The sequence below is a fragment of the Triticum aestivum genome, chromosome 3B (assembly GCF_018294505.1).
Source record: "Triticum aestivum cultivar Chinese Spring chromosome 3B, IWGSC CS RefSeq v2.1, whole genome shotgun sequence".
Classification (NCBI taxonomy): Eukaryota; Viridiplantae; Streptophyta; class Magnoliopsida; order Poales; family Poaceae; genus Triticum; species Triticum aestivum.
Genome location: NC_057801.1, coordinates 704,721,391 through 704,742,242, shown reverse-complemented (window position 1 = coordinate 704,742,242; position 20,852 = coordinate 704,721,391).

Below are 20,852 nucleotides of genomic sequence, written 5' to 3'. Positions count from 1 at the left end.
TGACGGACATGAGGAAGACAAAGGGATCCGCGGGCGGCCATTTAGAACTAAAATAAGTCTAGATACAACCATTTCTAGGACAAGTATTTCCGGACGGAGGGAGTATTAATTATACAAGAGAGCCGGATTGGCACCTCTTAGTTCATGTAAATGTAATGAAATCCATCATGTTTATATGAAGATCCGGCTTTTTTATACGAAATCCTTCATGATTTTTGCACGAATTTCATCTGGTTGGTTAGAATTGTAAAAATATATGCCGCTGGCGTTTGATGTCGGCCTCCGCGGAAGGAAGCGGCGGGAAATTTTCCGGCTGCCGTTGGAGATGCTCTTTATGCTAGAAATAATAGAGTGACATCCAATCCATTTGAGTTAATTGCTTGTATGGTTGTCCCTCTATAAAAAGTTAATTGCATGTATAGTGTACACGTGACTTGCAGGGTGGCTACAGCTTCGTAAAGAAAGTTAAAAAGAAACAAGTCCATCCTTAATCTTGTATTCTAAGTACTCTGTGGGTTCCACTGTCAGTACAGTAGCGAAAGAAGTATATATTAAATAAGTAGAGTAATATATAATATAAAAATCTAAAGTTAAAAGACAAAATTCAAACTCATGTCATCGCGTTGCGAGCATCCGGCGCTAACTAGCCCAGCACATTTTTCTTGTAGACCATGCTGGACATATATTTCCATGTCTACTCTTATACTCCATTCGTTCCTAAATATTTGTCTTCTTCAGATTTCGAATGGACTACCACATACGAATGTGTATGTAGACATATTTTAGAGTGTAGATGCTCCATATGTCTTTTCAGGAAGGGGTCAGATTTGTCCTTGATTTATTTATGAGGAAGCCAGATGGCACTGCACCACCAAGAAAAGAGGGTAACATCAAAATTATGGACTACTTTTTTGAGTATGTTGGTAAGGTCCGGTCATAGTCACTTGTTGAAATCTCTAAAAGGACAAATACTCCCTCTGTCCGGAAATACTTGTCATCAAAATGGATAAAAGGAAATGTATCTAGACATATTTTAGTTTTAGATACATCTCTTTTTATCCATTTTGATGACAAGTATTTTCGGATGGAGGGAGTAGAAAACAGAGTTGGTGATGATGGTGTGTGTGACAACTTGCAATATAGGTCGTCGGATTTATATCTAACGGATAGGAAAGAAACTATGGCAATTTTGCAAAAATATACCCACACGTCTCTTCACGTTCGCAAATAAGGCCTTCCCTCGTTCAACCTTTTCTCTCACAAGATAAACTACTCATACAAATGCATCTTGATGTTCCGTGCAATGCACGGGAAGCTAGCTAATTTCTTTTAAAATAGTTGTTGCGATAATTTGGTTGAAGTGATATATTTTATGTCTGCCCCAAATGATTTCATATTCACTAGTAGTGACAAAGAAAAGGTTGCCTTGTTAATTAACAGAAAACAGGGTGAAAACTATCACATGAGGCCGGTAAAAACAAGGCACACTGGGTTCAGCGTCATCGTCACTACAGCTGTGCGCGCGCGAGAAGTCTACATATCGAGGGGGCTACCGAGCGAGGCACCAAGACACAATGTTAGAGAGAGAAACCAATTGACAGATTATGATCAGATCGAGTTGTCACCCTTCTGCTGTCATTGTTGGGGGGGAGAGAAAGACGTACCGAGAGTGTGCACGGTAGGCACAGAGGCACAACTAGCGAGTGTGTGTGTGTTTGAAAGAGGAGTAGATAGATTATTATCAAGATTTATGTGCCACCCTACTCCTTCGGTGCCGGGTAGTGTGTGTGTGTGTGTGTGTTTGAGAGAGAAGCCAGTCGATAGATTAGTATCAAGATCGAGGTGTCACTCTACTCCTTCGGTGTTGGGAAGTGTGGGTGTGTGGGTGTGGGGCGGGGGCAGTGACACTCACATATCTCTACTCTCATAAAAAAGCAGAGTTGGTGATGATGGTGTTCCTGCCATCCTACAATATAGGCCATCCGATTTATATCCGAAGGATAGGAAGGAAACTATGGCAATTTTGCAAAAAGATACCCACACCCCTCTCCGCATTTGCAAATAAGGCATTCCATCGTTCATCCTTTTCTTCGACAAGATAAACTTCTCATACAAATGCATCTTGATGTTCCGTGCAATGCATGGGCATCTTGCTAGTAGGGAGAAGGAGTTTGTGTGACACATATCTAGCTATATTAAGGGATAGGTAGATCGCATATGTGTGAGAGACATTATTATACTTTGTGACATTAGTGGATGTGGGTGGGCAGAATTAAAGGGGTGGCGTGCTAGACATATAGAGCGTGTGTGTTTCTGTGTGAGAGACTTGTAGGACGGGCTAGAAAGACGAATTTAACCCTGACGGAGGGAGAGAAATACACGAAGTGCGCGTGTGTGATTCCGATGCCCATAGGGAAATGAGATATGTATGCATGTGAGAGAGATTGCACAATTCATTCACGTATCACTATCTAGCGATCGGGGACGTGCATCGCTTAAACATAAGTCAATATCTACTTCGTATCATGGCCAAAGGTACAATATTGATTCAACGCTATAAAGATTGGACACTCACATATCACATTTTTTTCTATTTAAATAAACCTTTTCAGTTGTGCATGCCAAAGTTACAGTGATGTTTCTTCAAACAACCAATGTAGCTATCATGTACATGCACCATTGTTACTCTTGCATTCAAATTCATTAGTCTTGGATGATTTAAGTTTCTATTTTGAGGTAATATATGTAATATTCATATATGAATTCAACAGGTACGCAATTTATGAAATGGAGGCTATGTAATCATATGAGGTAACACTTTTAAGTAGCTGACTACAATATCCATTTCTTTTTGTGCGCCTCTACACTAACACGTCAATGCATTATGTTTAAAGTAAATAACCAATGGCACTAAATTATCTATTTACACGATAAATACATAGGTTGAGCGATTGATCCCTTTTTTGTGAACGCGCCACTACACCCGTACGATTGGCTGCGCCCGTATGAACGTCCAAGTTATCGGCGCATCATAACGAGTTATTGTCTTTTTTCTGGGGTGGACTTCACACCAGTTATTAAATGCTGATGCGTGCCTCGTGTACACAGTCTAGCATGACCTTCCCGCTTGCACGGTCCAAAATTAGTTGAAACTGGATACGAACGATCCCGCGGGCGGCAAAATCTCCTGCCTCCTTCTAAAATTTCCGCCACCTTAGTCTTTAGCGTGCGAAATCCCCCTTTTGTCCTTGGTGCACGAAGACTAACAGTTACAATACTGCCCTCATCTACATGATAGGTCGGGGCTACTTTGGTAACTTCCAGTTCCCCCCACTACACGGCACCCCCATTTCCTCTCCCCCTCCCGCAAAAACGACTAACTCCACAGCACCAAAGCATCTTACATCATGCCGTCCGTACTTCATTGCCCTTTCTCCCCTCCCCTCTCGAAACCCTAGACAGCTCATCCACCAGCGTACCATAGCCCATTCACTGCCAGCGGCATCCACCTCGCCTGATCTGCTTCTGCGGCCGCATCTACCCCTCCCACCTCCCCTCGAAACAAGTAGACTGCTCATCCACCACTGTACCACAGCCCATTCGGTGTCGACCTTGTCCACGGTGCCGGATCTGCTTCGCCGGTACTCTCGTCAACCGATGCGCATCTACAGCAGCTCATTCGTACTCCCCACCGGAGACGCTTCGTTCACACCCCCGAGAGCCGCCCCACCGACGCCCCCGTCGATGGCCTCTGATCCTCTTCACCGACACCTTCCTCAACCCTACCGGAGCCGCTTCGCCGACACCATCGTCGACCCTACTGGAGTAGCTTCGCCTATACCATTCTCAACCCTACCGGGGCCGCTTTGCCAACTCACAAGTCCAAGGCCTCAGATCCGCTTCCTCGCACCCTCATCCATCCTACCGGAGCAGCTTCTGACGCCCCGTCCACGGCCGCAGATCCGGATCATCGACACCACCCTTAACCCAACCACGGGAGCAGCTTCTGACGCCCCGTCCACGGGCGCAGATCCGCATTGTCGACACCATCCTTAACCCAACCACCGGAGCAGCTTCTGACGCCCCGTCCACGACCGCAGATCCGTGTCGTCGACACCATCCTTAACCAAACCACCAGAGCAGCTTCACCTACGCCCTCGTCCACGGCCACAGATCTGTTTCACCCACACCGTAGTCCACCCTACCGGAGCCGCTCCACAAACACCCTACTTGACGGTTCTAGATCTCCTTACTGGACCCCGACAGCCATCGCAGCATCATCACCCTTTATGTTTCTAACCTGATTCCCACCGTATGAGAGATGCCAAGCACCCGCCACGGCCTAGGTACTTGTCACCTTTAAACCCATCCAGCATCACCTGCCCGATGTACTTCAAATATACTAACTGGTCGCTGTTACCTGTTATGTAGCTGGCAAAAAGTACAAGGACGATGTTTCTTCTGGATCTAACAGCTTGGCCAACCAAGATCCTGGACTGAGGCATTGCTATGATCTTGTAAGCGCGCCTCTCTCTCTTGTATTGTTCTGTGCGTGCCAGCGTGCTTTGCTAGGATTTTCGACCAGTAATCCCTTTGTGCAGACAATTATTTCTACTACTGGCTGCTAAATTAGATATGTAGATGTCATACATGATACTACCTCGTACCTCTGTTCCTAAATATAAGTCTTTCTAGAGATTCCACTATAGGCTACATACGGAGCAAAATGAGTGAATCTACACTCGAAAATGCATCTATATACATCTGTATATGGTCCATATTGGAATCTCTACAAAGACATATATTTAGGAACAGGAGTAGTACATTACACAAAATCATAGGTGGCATGTAGAAATTCCAGTGCACTACATTAGGCTCCCTTAGAGTGCATGCTAGTCCAGCATACAGAGTCATGGCTAGTTTATGGTACGCACACAATTGTTAATTGGTGGTTTAAATATGCGCAAGGGATATGCAATGTAGTATCATGTAGAGATGTCTGAATTAGATGTGTCAACTTGCAGATAGGGTTACACAATGAAAAAGTACAAGATGTATGTGGCAATTTCATGGAACATCGCCAAAAAAGGAGAGGCAACCGTGAGCCTATACAGTGTGCTATGGTACGTCACTCCTCCATTGCAATCATCGTGACATGTTATTTGTATGCCAGTTCTATTAGCCAAGTTTCTTAGGGACAGTTATTACAAGTTATCCTAAAAAAACAAGCACCTGTGAATATAAGCTCCATGTAATAAGCCAACCAGTTCTTTTCATTGCGTTTTCAGCTTATCTTTGGTATGATCAGTGGAAAGTCTATATTGCATTATATTTTTTGCATTTTGCTGCCCATATGGAAATTAATTTGAGTTGCAACCATCACAAATTGAACCCAGTGCAGTAATTAATATGATAGGAAAACAGACCATCACTATTTGCTCAAGATGCAAATACAAAGATACCATCTACTTGGCACAATCTACTTTGGTCAATGTTTTCCATAGAGATCCCATTGCCTAAGTTAAACAAAGAACGCATGACCCACATTTAAATGAAGAACAATTATTTATTGAAATTCGATGGTCCAAGTGGCTGGTTATTATCATATAGCAGCATCACCTGAAAGCATCATATAGCAGCAGCAGCAGCAGCAGCTCATAGAAACTCATCATACAGCAGCAGGAGTCTGCAATTCATCATATGCCAGCAGCAACTCATAGCAATTCATCATATAGCAGTAGCAGGAGCAGCTCATAGCAATTCATCATATAGCAGCAGCAGGAGCAGCTCATAGCAATTCATCATATAGTAGCAGTAGGAGCAGCTTATAGCAACTCATCATATAGCAGCAGCAGCAGTAGCTCATAGAAATTCATCATATAGCAGCAGCAGCAGCTCATAGCAATTCATCATATAGCAGCAGCAGCTCATAGCAATTCATCATATAGCAGCAGCAGGAGCAGCTCATAGCACTGCATCATATAGCAGCAGCAGAAGCAGCTCATAGCAATTCATCGTATAGTGGATCAGAATGAAAATTTGGCAAAGAATCAGAGGAGATCCTCACCTTGTTGGATGAGCTCATCCTTTAACAGCACCTCAAGGCCATAGCCTGGGAGGAGGGGAGAGGGAATAAGGTGCCTTCTGCCACAGTGTGGCATCAGCCGTAGTAGTGCAGCACCCGCCGGAGTAGTGCGTTGGACGAACCATAGTGGAGCAGTTGCTGGAGACCATGAGAATGAGGGGCGGCGCCAGAGGGAGGAGTAGCCAGGGAGATTTGCCCCTACCCGCCGACCATGTAGCCTAGCTAGACATAGCATCATCGAGGACCAGGCCAGATGGGACCAGTGGTGACGGCTCGCTGGAGGAACCCTAGTACTGCAGGCAGGGGATCGAGGTAGAGGAAAAGGGGAGAGGATATGCAAGCGGGCAGGGAAATGAACGCTTGCGTGTTTGTTTTTTCTTGAGGGTCAGGTGTGACACGGGCGTCAGCAGTTGCATTTTGAGTGTAATATAGGCAGACAATAGAGTCATTTCACTATTCCCCTTCCCTTCAATTTTTAGTGAGGTTTTACCCGAAATGCCCTCCTCCAAAGCGAAATTAGTTTAAGCCCAAGCCCATAACTAAAAAATGACTTCTTTACATATTTTCTGGCTTATTTTGACAATATGCCCTGAAAAGGCGAAATCGAACTGGCCCTTAACCTGCAATTCAATTGTGCGTGCAATGATGAATCACTCCTGCCTGCTATCTGTACATTTAGGCATCATCATACATGGCATAACCTAATACATGTGCATTACATTGTAGAATCTGGAATATGCAATGTTTATGTTAGTTCATACATTGCACATGATGTTTAAATGCCCCTTAAATGTGGTCAGTCAAGTGATGGTCTTTAAGCCTCCTTCTTTGCTTCTTTTCTTGATATGTAAGATTTGCTCACACATCTGTTCAATTGCTTGTTTGCATCAGCCAGCCATACTAGGACTGTTTGCTCTGATTACTTGTTGTTCTTGACCTAACACTCTAACAGAGTTTGTCAATGATTTAAACACTAAGGGTTGCTGTAGTGGGGCCTTGTCTAACTCATAGGTGACATAAAGGTTTGGCTGTACACTACAGTAGGCTCTCCAAGAGTACCTGGAGATCCAGTTCGAAGGTATGCCTAGTTTTTACATAGTGCAGATATAGTAAATGTTCATTTCATTGTGTGCAAGTGCAAGAGATGCGGCATGTTTCATTAGGTGGTGTTGTTTTGTTATAATCTCATCCTTTTCTGTTCACAGACTAGAAAGTATGCATATTTATCTTCTAAGGAGACGAGTAACTAGTTTGTGTCACCTTGCAGAGGGGGTGCAATGAAGATAAGATTGACGATTTCCAAGTACAAGATGTTAGGAAGGAGCCTTGCAAGAGAAGTAGGAGCTGTGCTGAGCCTCTTCAACCTGCTAAGGTAAGTCACTGTATGCAACTCAACAGTTCAATTCCTTGTTTGTTTCAGGCATAGTTAATGAGATGCCCAAATAATCATGCCTGATGTTCGGTACTTGTATAACTATTAGTTGACATAATTAAAGGCCTTACCATTTAATTACTCTGCCGAAGTGTGCCTGAAGCTTTGAAGTCTATTAACCAACTATTATTTCATGAGGATCACAATCTAGTTTATACTACGCTAATGATTGCATAGTTTTGCCTGTTGTAGTATGTTTGTATGAAAACCTCTGCTATGCATTATGCTCCCTAAGACTTTAATTGAGCTACATAATGGCCAACTGCTTGCTTACTTATACGCAATGTGCTGTATAAATTTGTAACTTGTCTGTGTTTTCGATTGGGCCCCAACATCATGCTCCTCTGGTGAGCTAAGAGGGATTTCTATATGCAGGCTGCACAGACTATCTTTTTTATAATTTTTGAAATACCACCTTCTTATGCTTCATGACCTGTAACATTTTTTTTGAAAGTGACGTGTAACATTATTGTTAGTCTTGTTTTTCCATGTAGTAAAAAATAGTGTCTTGCTTGCTTCACTGTTGTAACTATATTTTTGCCCTAGTCATGTGTACTTACAGAAACATTTCAGGATGAAGTGACATCAACTCAAAGATCTGCGAGCAGTGCGGCATGGCTGTTACCGAATGATTATGGATTGGAATTGGAATGTGCTGATGTTCTTGAGCATCAACTAGAGGTGTCCAGACAATGTGTACATGATTGTCAACATTTAATCAACAAGTTGAGACTGGACATGCAGGTATTAGATGCAGGAGTCAAAAAAATGAAACAAGACACTGAGGTAACCATGAAGGAATTGGAGATTTTGCAGACTAAAATTTGTGCTATCTGAATCCGGCCAATCGATTATAGTTCAAATGGAGTTAAGTTGATGCGCGTCCATGATGTATGAGCTGTATTTGCCCAGTGCATGTAATTTGCTATTTGTGTATGCTTTATTATCACCTGCGCCGAACCATAATGCCCAGTGGGTATAATCGGCCGTAATTTCTTTATTGTATAGTGTAGGATTATTCTACATTTCTATGCCTTGATCTCTTTGCTGTATAGTGTATGCTTTTTAGAGGTGATAGTATTGAGTAGGATAATTCTTTGAATATTCTATATCGTTCAAACGGGGGCCAACTCACCCTACCATGGCCCTTCACGGGTCGTACGATCCATGGGTCATGTACGGGCCGTCGGATCCATGGGCCTTCAACGGGCCGTCGGATCCATGGGCCTTCAATGGGCCGTAGGATCCATGGGCCTTCTACGTCTCATAGGATCCATGGGCCTTCTACGTCTCGTAGGATCCATGGGCCTTCTACGTCTCGTAGGATCCATGGGCCTTCTACGTCTCGTAGGATCCATGGGCCTTCTACATCTCGTTGGATCCATGCGCCTTGTAAGGGCCGACTCATTTATGGGTCTTGTACGGGCCCTTAATGGGCCGTAGACGGGCCTTTAATGGAAATCGTATGTTTTGTGGGTTGACCATAACGGGACGTTAATAGGCCGTATTTGGTGATGCTATGAAAATGGCCCAACATATTAACGGTCCACAAACGGGCCGACGTAACGATGGGCTGAATTTGGCCCACAAGCAGAAAATGACAGTAACGGGCCGTAAGTAACTGAATGCTGCAAATGAGCCCAAGAATAAATGGGCCCTCAGAAGGCCGAAAGATAACTTGGGCTGGAAACGGCCCAACGGAATAATGGGCCGTTAATGGGTATAAAGTGATACACTGTTCATTACAGGCTAGTTTCACCACGGTCCGTTAATGGGTGTAAAGTGATACACTGTTCATTACGGGCCAGTTTCACCACGGGCCGTTAATGGGCCAATAGTTAAGGGCCTCATATGGGCCGAAAGACGTCATGGGCCATACATGGGCCAGAAGTGAAAACGGGCTGGAATCATATTGGATGGCCTAGATGACGCTATTGGGCCTAATTCGGATAGGGCGTAACGGGCCTTGGGTTAGCGGGCTGTAAATGGGCTATATGCGAACAGGCCGTTAACAGGCTTTCCATGGGCCGGCCCACCACCTTTTGACCAAGTCAAACAGGCCGGCCTTTTCACAGGAATGGGCCACTGTTGGGCCGTGCCACGTGTCGACGTATGATGTCTACTACACAACCTTCTTCTTGTAGACATTGTTGGGCCTGCGAGTGCACATGTTTGTAGGACAGTAGCAAATTACCCTCAAGTGGATGACCTAACGTTTATTAATCCGTGGGAGGCTCAGGATGAAGATGGTATATCTCAAACAACCCTGCAACCAAATAACAAAGAGTCTCTTGTGTCCCCAACACACCCAATACAATGGCAAATTGTATAGGTGCACTAGTTCGGCGAAGAGATGGTGATAGAAGTGCAATATGGATAGTAGATATAGGTTTTTGTAATCTGAAAATATAAAAACAGCAAGGTAACTAATGATAAATGTGAGCGTAAATGGTATTGCAATGGTAGGAAACAAGGCCTAGGGTTCGTACTTTCACTAGTGCAAGTTCTCTCAACAATAATAACATTGATAGATCATATAACAATCCCTCAACATGCAACAAAGAGTCACTCCAAAGCCACTAATAGCGGAGAACAAACGAAGAGATTATGGTAGGGTACGAAACCACCTCAAAGTTATTCTTTCGGATCAATCTATTCAAGAGTTCGTACTATAATAACACCTTAAGACACAAATCAACCAAAACCCTAATGTCACCTAGATACTCCATTGTCACCTCAAGTATCCGTGGGCATGATTATACGATATGCATCACACAATCTCATATTCATCTATTCAACCAACACAAAAGCACTTCAAAGAGTGCCCCAAAGTTTCTACAAGAGAGTCAAGACGAAAACCTGTGCCAACCCCTATGCATAGGTTCATGGGCGGAACCCGCAAGTTGATCACCAAAACATACATCAAGTAGCACGTGATATCCCATTGTCACCACAGATACGCACGGCAAGACATACATCAAGTGTTCTCAAATCATTCAAGACTCAATCCGACAAGATAACTTCAAGAGGAAAACTCAATTCATCACAAGAGAGTAGAGGGGGAGAAACATCATAAGATCCAACTATAATAGCAAAGCTCGCGATACATCAAGATCGTGCCATAGAGAGAACACGAGAGAGAGAGAGAGAGATCAAACACATAGCTACTAGTACATACCCTCAGCCCCGAGGGTGAACTACTCCCTCCTCGTCATGGAGAGCGCGGGGATGATGAAGATGGCCACCGGTGAGGGATCCCCCCCTCCGGCAGAGTGCCGGAACGGGCTCCCGAGAGGTTTTTGGTGTCTACAGAGGCTTGCGGTGGCGGAACTCCCGATCTATCTTTGTTGTCGATGTTTTTAGGGCACGTGGACTTATATAGGCGAAAGAAGTTGGTCGGGGGGTGCTCGAGGGGCCCAGGAGACAGGGGCGCGCCCAGTAGGGGGGCGCCCTCCTATCTCCTGGCCTCCTCGAGGCTCTTCTGACGTGAACTCGAAGTCTCCCAGATCATATTCTTCCCAAAAATCACGCTCCCGAAGGTTTCATTCCGTCTGGACTCCGTTTGATATTCCTTTTCTTCAAAATACAGAAACAGGCAATAAAACAGCAATATGGGCTGGGTCTCCAGTTAATAGGTTAGTCCCAAAAGTAATATAAAAGTGTATAATAAAGCCCGTAATCATTCAAAACAGATAATAAAATAGCATGAATGCTTCATAAATTATAGATATGTTGGAGACGTATCAGCATCCCCAAGCTTAATTCCTGCTCGTCCTCGAGTAGGTAAATGATAAAAGAAAGAATTTATGAAGTGTGAATGCTAGTAGGTGCACAAGTTTGATCAAAGATAATTTCAATCACCTTTTCTAGCATGTTTATATGTCATAACAGTAGTTCATATCATAACACTTCTCACGATCAAGTAACAAACTATTCACATGATAAAGCATAGACCATAAACTTTCTTGAAAACTAGCAATCTATGTTCTCAGACATCAAACAGTTGCAATTCATCTTATTTTTAGGAAGGGTCTATGTCAGAGCTTTGTTTTAGCAAACTTCACATACTCAACTATCATATAGTCTTCCACAATTGCTAACACTCACGCAATACTAATGGTTATGGAGTTTTAATCGGACACTGAGAAAGATAGGGGCTTATAGTGTTGCCTCCCAATGTATTCACCTTTGGGTGATGTCAAATATAATAGTTCATGCTAACTTACATCCAATTGGATATATATATTAGGATCACCCCAACACAAGGTGCTTGCCAAAGGATAAAATGAAAAAGGGAAAGGTGAAGATCACCTTGACTCGTGCAAAAAGTAAAAGATAGGCCCTTCACAGAGGGAAGCAGAGGTTGTCATGTACTTTTAGGGTTGGATACACAAAATCTTAATGCGAAAGAATGTCACTTTATATTGCCACTTGTATATGGACCTTTATTATGCAGTCTGTCGCTTGTATTGCTTCCATAACAAGATCGTACAAAGCTTATTTTCTCCGCACTAATAAGTCATGCATATTTAGAGAGCAATTTTTATTGCTTGCACCGATGACAACTTACTTGAAGGATCTTACTCAATCCATAGGTAGGTATGGTGGACTCTCATGGCAAAAACTAGGTTTAAGGATATTTGGAAGCACAAGTAGTATCTCTGCTTGGTGCAAGGAATTTGGCTAGCATGAGGGGGGGAAGGCCAGCTCAACATGTTTGAATGATCCATGACAATATAGTTTAACTGAGATGTGAGAAAACATAACCCATTACATCGTCTTCCTTGTCCAACATCAACTCTTTAGCATGTCATACTTAATGAGTGCTCACAATTATAAAAGATGTCTAGGAAAGTATATTTATATGTGAAATCTCTCTTCCTTCAATATTCTTTCATGAATTCTTCAAATGACCAATACAATGCTTGCTAACCTTCAATAAATTTACAACCTCTACTTCTTAGATGTGAAGTCATTACTCCCCATGGGATAAGCAAATGAAACATATATAATTTCAGATTTATGACATTCAACTCATTCAACCATTTACTCATAGGATATAAGTGAAGCACACGAGTAAATGACAAACTACTCCAAAAAGATATAAGTGAAGATCGATGAGTAGCTAAATAATTATGTAACTATGTGAAGACTCTCTCTCATTTAAGAACTTCAGATCTTGGTATTTTATTCAAACAGAAAACAAAAACAAAATAAAATGACATTGCAAGGATAGCACAACTCATGTGGAGAAGCAAAAACTTAGGCTCAACCGATATTAACCGATAATTGTTGAAGAAGAAAGGTAGGATGCCTACTGGGGCATCCCCAAGCTTAGATGCTTTAGACTTCTTGATATATAATCTTGGGGTGCCTTGGGAATCCCCAAGCTTGAACTTTTGTGTCTCCTTAATTCCTCTCATATCATGGTTTCTCTTTTTATCAAAAGCTTCATCCACACCAAACTCAACAAGAACTGTGAGATAAGTTAGTATAAAACAATGCAAAAACCTTATCATTTTCTACTGTAACAAATCACTAAAATTATTATTCAACATTTCATACTAAATGCCTCTGCATATTTAATACTCCTGTCCTCAAATAGAATCATTAAACAAGCAAACATATGCAAACAATGCAACCATAACAGCAATCTGCCAAAAGAGTATAGTCTGTAAAGAATGCAAAAGTATCAATACTTCCCTAACTCCAACAATTATGAGAAAAATACTAAGCTGTAGAAGATTTATCAGATCTCATTATGCAAAAAGTTTCAACATTATATCATGCTCTGACTTTTCTAGGGAATTTTTGCAACAGCGGTAAACTTTCTGTTTTCAAACAGCAACATGTATACTAGCAAAATAAGCATGGTAAAGGCTATCCTTGACATTTTTATTGAAACTAAATATGCAAAACACTATTCCAAATAACAGCAAGCAAATACTAACAAAATAAAATGACGCTCCAAGCAAAACACATATCATGTGATGAATAAAAATATAGCTCCAAGTAAAGTTACGGATGAACGAAGACGAAAGAGGGGATGCCTTCCGGGGCATCCCCAAGCTTAGGCTTTTGGTTGTCCTTGAATTTTACCTTGGGGTGCCTTGGGCATCCCCAATCTTAGGCTCTTGCCACTCCTTATTCCATAGTCCATTGAATCTTTACCCAAAACTTGAAAACTTCAACCACACAAAACTCAAAACAAAACTCGTAAGCTCCGTTAGTATAAGATAATAAAACCACCACTTAGGTACTGTAATGAACTCATTCTAAATTCATATAGGTGTAATATCTACTGTATTCTAACTTTTCTATGGTTCATACCCTCCGATACTACTCATAGTTTCATCAAAATAAGCAAACAACACATAGAAAACAGAATCTGTCAAAAACAGAACAGTCTGTAGTAATCTATATCAAACGTATACTTATGGAACTCAAAAAATTCTGAAATAAATTGGTGGACCTGAGGAATTTATATATTAATCATCTGCAAAAATAATCAACCTAAAATCACTCTTCATTAAAAAAATGGCAGCTATTCTCGTGAGCGCTGAAGTTTCTGTTTATTTACAGCAAGATCATAAAGACTTCACCCAAGTCTTCCCAAAGGTTCTACTTGGCACAAACACTAATTAAAACATAAAACCACATATAACCAGAGTCTAGATGAATTATTTATTACTAAACAGGAACAAAAAGCAAGAAACAAAAATAAAGTTGGGTGGCCTCTCAACAAGCGCTATCGTTTAACGCCCCTAGCTAGGCATGATGATTTCAGTGATGCTCACAAAAAAGATAATAGTTGAAACATAAAGAGAGCATCATGAAGAGTATGACTAGCACATTTAAGTCTAACCCACTTCCTATGCATAGGGATTTTGTGAGCAAACAACTTATGGGAAGAATAAGCAACTAGCATAGGAAGGCAAGACAAGCATAACTTCAAGATTTTAAGCACATAGAGAGGGAACTTGATATTATTACAATTCCTACAAGCATATGTTCCTCCCTCATAATAGTTTTCAGTAGCATAATGAATTAATTCAACAATATAACCAGCACCTAAAGCATTCTTTTCATGATCTACAAGCATAGAAAATTTATTGCTCTCCGCATAAGCAAAATTCTTCTCATGAATAATAGTGGGAGAAAACTCAACAAAATAATTATCATGTGAAGCATAATCCAATTGAAAACTAAAATCATGATGACAAGTTTCATGGTTATCATTATTCTTAATAGCATACAAGTCATCACAATAATCATCATAGATAGCAACTTTGTTCTCATAATCAATTGGAACCTCTTACGAAATAGTGGAATCATCACTAAATAAAGTTGACACTCTTCCAAATCCACTTTCATGTTCATCACAATAAGATTAAATATCCTCCAAAATAGTGGGATCAATACTACCTAAAGTTGACACTCTTCCAAACCCACTTTCATCAATATAATCATCATAAATAGGAGGCATGTTTTCATCATAATAAATATTCTCATCAAAACTTGGGGGACAAAAAATATCATATTCATCAAACATAGCATCCCCAAGCTTGTGGCTTTGCATATCATTAGCATCATGGGTATTCAAAGAATTCATACTAACAACATTAATCATGCTCATCATTCACATATTTCATGCCAAGCATTCTATGTAATTCTTCTTCTAGCACTTGAGCACAATTTTCCTTTTCATCATACTCACGAAAGATATTAAAAAGATGAAGCGTATGAAACAAACTCAATTCCTTTTTTTTTTGTAATTTTCTTTTATAAACTAAACTAGTGATAAAACAAGAAACAAAAAGATTCGATTGCAAGATCTAAAGATATACCTTCAAGCACTCACCTCCCCGGCAACGACGCCAGAAAAGAACGTATCATAGGCGCCTTTTGTCCAATGAGTGGATGACATCTGTCCCAACGATGAGCCGACACGTGTTTCCTCCGGCCAATGATGATTTTACATGTGGAAAATCCCCATTGGTCGGGGCTGTTAATGGGTTATCGGATCCAAAACCCGACCCGATAGCTTAACGGCGTTCCATTACGGTGGATGCCACGTGTCGGACACCCTTGACGAAAGCACTTCTGTAACGTGCGATTTATCGTCATGGAAGTGGACACTTCCGTGATGATAATTTTGGTAATGTCATGGAACACTTTTACGACAGCACAGGTATGACTATCTCGATTCTGTCATAAAATCGTCATGGATGTACATGCATGACAAAAAACGTGACCTACTGTGACAAACATGTATCATCACGGAAGTGTATTTTTTTGTAGTGTTACTTTTGACAAACTCCTATGGCTAAGTGATAGTGATAAAGCCCTATAGTCTGATTGTCTGGTTCGTTGTGCTGAACACCTCCTTCAAGGACCCAAAAATGGGATAAAGAGTGCTCAGGTTTATCCCGAACACCCCCGTACTTGCTATGTGCGGGCAGAAGCCGATGACTGGCCAACTCTCAGAATTAATATATATGAAATGGCCGCACAGGAGGAAAAACTTTCACATAACAGGCAATAAATAATAGAAATGACCTTGTTTAGCATTACAAAGGACAGCATGACTGTATTCATGGAAATACAATGTCCTTGGTGCATTGCTCCGCCACAAGGTGGGCTCCTTTCAGGACACTATCATAATATAATTTGGGCTTGCGGTGCTCCTTCCCCTCCGGCGGTCCCTCGGTGATCAGCTTTTTTGCATCCATCTTTCCCCAGTGCACTTTTGTGTGGGCGAAGGCCATTCGTGCACCCTCCATACAAACCGCCCGCTTGATGACTTCGAGTCGAGGGCAGGCACTCACAAGCCGCTTCACGAGCCTAAAATAACTGCTTGGAATTCACTCGGCAGGCCATAGCCGGACAATCATATCCTTCATGGCTAGTTCGGCCGCCTTGTGCAGTTCGATCAGCTGCTTCAACTGATCAGTAAATGGCAGTGGATAATTCGGCACCAAATACTGCGACCAGAAGAGTTTCTTCACAGTCTCCTTTTCCTCGACTCGATAGAATTAGGCGGCATCAGATATGATGCGTGGCAGCTCCGCAAACACCCCTGGAGAAATCAGAATTCAAACTTGATTTTCTCCATTCAAAAATACTACTTTGTATAGAAAAAGCCTTACCAACTGCAATCTGCCTCGCCTCCTGAATTTCCTTCAGAGCAACTTGGGATTCCTCTCGAGCATTACTTTAGGCTTGGCGAGCTTGGGCGAGTTCGGATTCTTTCCCTAATAAACTCTGCTCCAAGGTCTCGCTTTTCTTCACGGCATCCTGAAGCTCTCGTTCAGCTTCATTGACCCTGGCCTCGTGCTTTTTGCGAAGAGCCTACTCCGCGGCTACCTTCTTCTCGGCTTCGGCCACAGCCTTCTTAAGAGCCTCAATTTCGGCCATCGCCCCTAGAGCGCACAATAAAAAAAAATTCATCAGGCACACTTATTCATTTGTGCTAAACGAAACAAGGTCTCGGCATACCTTGGTTATCCTCCAACTGCTTCTTCACTCGGCCAAGTTCCCCTTCGACCCGCTCTAGACTCTGCCTTAGTCTGGATACCCCTGCAGTATGAGAGGCGCCGGTCGCTACAGACGCATGCTTACAAAAAAAAATACATATGTCATCAAACGAGTCTCCTGTGAACAGAAATTTGATCCTCTGTATGGTTCTCTCTTTTACCGAACACTGTATCAGGGGCTACTATCCATACTATAACACTCTTCAAAACCTCGCAAAACATACCTCAAAGCCTTGTATAAGGCTGATGCAGTATTCATTCAGTCCACTCTCAGTGGACTAAATCTTCTCAATCACCGCACCCATGAGGGCACGGTGTTCATCAACGATGGAAGCACTTTTTAGCACCGTCGATAAGCTATCCAGCACCTCTGGTTGGACAGAGGTTGCCGGCGGAGCAGGCACACCCCCACCGGCCGAGGGAGGCCGCCTGCCTGATTCTGGAGCCGTAGAGGTCTCCAGGACTGCGTCCGGCTGGGGGCCGAATTCAAGATCGCCCCCGCCGCCGACGCTCATGGGAGCCTTCTCTCCTGTATGTCCGGCCCCTGAAGTTTGACCTCCTGGCGCCGCCTTTACGATCTTCCCCTTCCCTTGGTCTGGGCCCTTCAGGGACGTTGCCTCGGTTTCATCCACATGTTTGGGGGTAGGGGCCTCCGGGGGTGTCTCGCTCTCTATATCATCTGAACCTAGCGAATCCTCCGACGAGGATTGTTCGGTGCGAGACCCCGCTGGACTGCAAACAAAAGTATGGCTCAGTTTAAAGTATTATGCCATGATAAGCCTGGACGCATAAAGCATGTTCGGGTTTTGTATACTCACGAGTTCACCAGGGGCTGGGCCCTGAGATCCCACTCCGGGCTGCTATCGGCAGCGGCGGAGGACTCCTCTAGAAGAGGAGTTTTTCCCCTCTTGGGTGATTCGGCCTCTAAAGATGTAGAGGCCATTCTTTTCTTTCTTCCCCCTCGTGGGGGATTCATCTTCTTCCTCCTCCTGGTCCTCTTCGGAGGAAGAATGGGCATTGGAGTCTTCGGATTTTGTGTCCAAAGCGCCGTGGCGACGGAGGCCGCCCTGGTCTTCTTGGCCTCCTTCTCGGCCTTCTTCTTTGGCGCCTTGTAAGGCGCTGGGACCAGCATCTTCGTCAGAAGTGGGCCGGACGGTTCTTCCGGCAGTGGGGCCGGACAGTGGATCCGCCCCGCCTTCTTCGTCCCGCCCTAGGAGAATTATGGAAAGCGCATTAAAGCATCTTCCTCGGGATATGCCAATGAAACATATGAAATGCCAAACATAGCAGTGACTTACCGGACTTGCAGGGCGGGACAGCTGGTACCCACGGTCCTCGGAGAAGTCCGGCCATGATTTTTCAGACTTGAACAACACCTTCCAGATGTCCTTATGCAAGGAACCGAACAGCTCCCGTAGGGTCTGGTGCTTGGCTGGGTCGAATTCCCACAAATTGCAAGCTCGGTGTTGACAAGGAAGAATCAGGCGAACCAACATCACTTGGACTACATTGACGAGCTTGATGTTCTTGTCTTTCATATCCGTGTCTGGAGTACCGACAGTTCGTCGGATGAAGACCAGTTCAGGCCTTTGTTGGGCCAGGACGTAAGTCGTAGGGGGGCTCCAGATCGGAATTCAGGAGCAGCGGCCCACTTCTTGCCGTACGGCTCAGTGATGTAAAACCACTGCTGCTGCCACTCCTTGACGGAATCATTGAAAGTACCTATTGGCCATGTGACGTTGGGCATCTTTCTCACCATGGCACCTCCGCACTCGGCGTGCTCGCCGCTCACTACCTTGGGCTTCACATTAAAAATCTTTAGCGAGAAGCCGAAGTGCGGCGAGATGCGGAGAAAGGCCTCGCACACGACAATGAATGTCGAGATGTTGAGTAATGAATATGGGGATAGATCATGGAAATCAATCCCGTAATAATACATATGCCGCAAACAAATGGGTGGAGGGGAAACCCTAGCCCGCGGACAAAATGAGGAAGGAATACAACCCTCTCGTGGGGTTCCGGAGTTGGGACGATCTATCCTGTCGTCAGAAGACGGTGGCTGATTTCCTTGGCCAGATACCCGGCCTTCCGAAGCTTTTTGATATCCTTCTCCCGGGTGGTAGACGCCATCCACTTCCCTCCTGCTCCGGATCCGGACATTTTCGGAAGACCTCTTTTGGTGGGGAAGACGAACGCTTGGGCGCTAGAGCTCGAGCAAGAGGGATTGGATGAGCAGAGGGAGAAGAAGGCGTGGGTGAAAGAGGGGAATCCTTATCTCTTTAAACGCAGCAGAAACTATGCGCCTCCCTACTTTCCCGATAAACTCGCTTATTCCCCAAGCGCCGCATCGATGGCGCGGTTGGGTTACCCACACCCGTATTGATGAGAATCCCATGATAAGGGGACATGATCTCTGCTTCTACAAGATGTGCCAATAAAACCGCTTTGCAATACGTGCAGTAGTAGGCTGGGAAAAAATGGTTCAAATAATGACCGGGTCGTGGCGTGGTGTCATGCTATAAAAATTGTCAGCAGATTAGAATCATGAAAAATTATGCTCTCTACGGTGGTATGTGGAAAAAAAATTTGCAGAGCCGGACACGATTCATTTGTTCAAAATCTACCTTGGAGTATTCGGAGATGGAACCCGCCTTGCAATGCCGAAGACAATCTGCGCGCAGGACTCATCGTTATTGAAGCCTGGTTCAGGGGATACTGAGGGAGTCCTGGATTAGGGGGTCCTCGGACAGCCGGACTATATACTTTGGCCGGACTGTTGGACTATGAAGATACAAGATTGAAGACTTCGTCCCGTGTCCGGATGGGACTCTCCTTTGCGTGGAAGGCAAGCGTGGCGATTCGGATGTGTAGATCTCCTTCTCTGTAACCGGCTCTGTGTAACCCTAGCCCCCTCCAGTGTCTATATAAACCGGAGGGTTTAGTCCGTAGGACAACAACAATCATAATCATAGGCTAGCTTCTAGGGTTTAGCCTCTACGATCTCGTGGTAGATCAACTCTTGTAATACTCATATCATCAAGATCAATCAAGCTGGAAGTAGGGTATTACCTCCACCTAGAGGGCCTGAACCTGGGTAAACATCATGCCCCCCCCGCCTCCTGTTACCATTAGCCTTAGACGCACAGTTCGGGACCCCCTACCCAAGATGCGCCGATTTTGACACCGACAAACGGGTCTATCACATTTAGAGTCGTATGTATTTTGCAAATATTCTATGTCTACAATGCTCTGCATAGAGCTACTCTAGCTAGTTGCTCCCACTTTCAATATGTATCCAGACTGAGACCTAGAGTCATCTGGATCGGTGTAAAAGCTTGCATCGACGTAACTCTTTACACCGAACGCTTTATCACCCCCATCACCGAGAAACATTCCCTTAGTCCTTAGTAAGGATAATTTTGAGCGTTGTCCAATGATCTACTCTTAGATCACTATTGTACCCCCTTTCCAAACTCATGGCAAGGTACACAATAGGTCTGGTACACAGCACAACATACTCTATAGAACCTATGACTGTAGCATAGGGAATGACTTTCATTCTCTTTCTATCTTCTATCGTGGTCGGGCTTTGAGTCTTACTCAACTTTACACCTTGTAATACAGACAAGAACTTCTTCTTTGACTGATTCATTTTGAACTATTTCAAATACTTGTCAAGGTACTTACTCATTGAAAAATCTTATCAAGCGTCTTGATCTATCTATAGATCTTGATGCCCAATATGTAAGCAGCTTCACCGAGGTCTTTCATTGAAAAACTCTTATTCAAGTATCCCTTT